Below are 2,594 nucleotides of genomic sequence, written 5' to 3'. Positions count from 1 at the left end.
CACCATCTGGGCCTGCTATTTGCGACCCGGGGCGGGGGGCGGGACAGCGCCATCCCGCCTGCCCTGCCGCCATCCAGGCCTGCTATCTGCGACCCAGGACGGAGGCCGTCCGTGTGCAACGTGACCCGGGGCGGCTAGGCGGTGTAGCAGTGATCGGCCAGCCCGCCTGGCCTCCATCTGGGCATCCCGTGTGCGACCCGACCCAGCGCAGCGGGGGGGGAGCAGTGATCCACCGGCCCACCTGGGCGTCCCATGTGCGACCTGACCCAGGGCAGGCTGGGCGGGGCAGTAGCGATCCCGCTGGCCCCGCCCGGCTTGTTGTCCCTGGCGTCCCGTGTGCGACCCAACCCGGGGCAACACCCCAACTCCCGGACTGACACCCTGTCGTGTGCGCAACCCGGGGAGGCGGGGCAGGCACCAAGGGATGGGGCCTGCCATCTGCCACCTGGAGAGTGGGCCTAAGCCAGCAGGTGGTTATCTCCCGAGGGGTCCCAGACTGTGAGAGGGCACAAGTGGGGCTGAGGAACACCCCCCATACCCCCCTCCCCGCCAGTGACAAATTTTTGTGCACCAGGCCTCTAGTATAAAATAAAAGTAAGACCAACTACAGAAACAGAATAAGGACTCTCTAAGTGTCAAAGTCCCCATTATTAGCCTCATTATATTAGTCCCTTATAGTTCCACATATATCAAACGCAAAATATGCCAGACAGATTTGTACTATGAAAGAAATAGATACTGCAATCAAGTGGCCTTAGAAATTTAAATAAGTACTATAAAATGTCATATGAGACTATTCACCAAACCCTTAAGAATATGAAGAAAGAAACTATTTAGGATTCCCTATCCCCTCCAATATGAATAGTAGACGTTGTATCTATGTTTTAGAGAGGAAACAAATAGTATCTATACTTTAGAGATATAATTCATAAACATATTCCTGAAAACTCAGACCCATACTAACCTCTCCTCCCGCTGATTTTGCATTTAAATAAATGTTATTTTATAGTTTCCCTAAAATTTAATGTGTGCAGTCTCATGTCTTATTATGCATATAACACTGTAGGTGCTTAATAAATAGTTCTTAAACCAAAATGAAATTATACTGTTTTGAATAATGAATTTTGAGATAGAAACTACTGTATTTTATTCCCAAAAAATAAGTCATTCCCAAAAATTGTTCACATGCCTGTTTGGGCTCTGTTATCATTGGATTAAATGTAAAGTCGTTATCCAACAATGTTACCACGCCTTCAGACTCAGTTACGGGAGGTGTTCAGTCCCTTGTAGTTCCATATAAATTTCAGTTTTTCTATTTCAAAAATACAGCTGGGATTTTGATATTATGTTGAATCTGTTTTCAAATGTAAATCGGAGATATTAACACCACCTGCCCCTACTTTCTTCAACATAGCAAATTTCACTTGAAACTTCTCCTGAACCTACTCAGTCCCAGGGAGCGTTCCTTCCATAGAAAAATCGGAAAATACAAAATCTTAACTACACAGTATTAACTGCACACCACTAAAGACTGAAAAGTTAATTTCCGGGGAAAAGATCAAATAGAGTCCATTACAGGAGTCTCCACGATCAACAGAGCAGATCAAGTCCACCCCTGCGGAAAGCAGCTGACAAACATCAAGTAACATATTTCTAAGAGGCTGCTGTTAGGGCTCCTGAAGCGCCCCATCCCTGCCAGCGCCGAACCCCAGTGTCAGGGCCCCGCGAAGGCGCCCACAGGTGCCCCGAGCCTCGGCAGCGTCCTCGCCACCGCGACCAGCCTGTCAGCTGGTTTGCTCCCCGCGCGCCTCGCCGGGCTACCGGGCCGGCCGCGTCTGCCGGGAGCGGGGGCGGGAGGTGGGCAGGGGCGACGTCAGGGCCGGGAGAAACGCCAGCGGCGGAGGGCGCTCGCCCGGGGCCGCCACTGGCGCCCCACGCAGGGCCGCAGGGCCCCGCAGCCCAGGCCAGGTCGGTCCGGGAAGGGTCGAGTGGGCTGGCGGGAGGGGGCGGTGGCCTCACCGTAGCTCCCGGGAGGCGGCGCCGCACAGGATCCCGCAGTTGAATGCTCTTCCGGGTCGGGGCGGGCGCGGCGGGGTCGAGAGCAACGGTGGCCGGAAGGAACCAAGAGCGAAGGAACCAAGCGCGGGCTGGTGAGCTGCGCAGGCGGTGGTCTGCGGTGGCTCCGCTGCAGCGGAAAACGAAGGGCCGGGCGGGGAGCCTCCCGCAGCTTCTCCCGTCTCGCCTTGCGGGGGCGACTGGCTGTGTCGGTGGCTCGAGCTGGACGGCCTCAGGGACGCCTTTCTGCCCGGCCCCGACGGCCTCGGGCCCGGCTCTAGGGGCTGGCCGTCGGCGTACACCGTCCCGCCCCTGCTCCCGACCCCCGCAGCCCGCTTCTAGTCCCCGAGCGTGGCTGTGCCGGCCCTTGGCGGAGACAGGTTTTTACTCAGCGACACCTGCTCAGGGTTACGTGCAGGGCTGGCACTGGGGATGCAGAGGGGCCACCAGGCTGGTCCCTGACCTGGGAATGCCAGGCCGGCGGAGGGCAGGCAGCGCCCTGCGTGCAGGGATGGGCCAAATAAAGGAGCTGCTGGAGC

General features: G+C 56.2%; 1 protein-coding gene across 1 annotated transcript in view; it reads right to left on the bottom strand.

Moving 5' to 3' along the window:
- DIS3L2 (DIS3 like 3'-5' exoribonuclease 2) overlaps nucleotides 1-2,061 on the bottom strand; it is a 304,622-nt gene extending 302,561 nt beyond the window's left edge. Inside the window, 1 exon segment of the mRNA XM_014463733.2 lies at nucleotides 2,020-2,061. The gene's annotated coding sequence lies outside the window, so the exon portion shown is untranslated.
- Nucleotides 2,062-2,594: the final 533 nt, after the last annotated feature.

Source organism: Myotis lucifugus, unplaced genomic scaffold (assembly GCF_000147115.1).
Source record: "Myotis lucifugus unplaced genomic scaffold, Myoluc2.0 scaffold_3, whole genome shotgun sequence".
Lineage (NCBI taxonomy): Eukaryota > Metazoa > Chordata > Mammalia > Chiroptera > Vespertilionidae > Myotis > Myotis lucifugus.
Note: the sequence above shows the minus strand (reverse complement) of the source record. Positions and strands in the feature narration are given on the sequence as shown.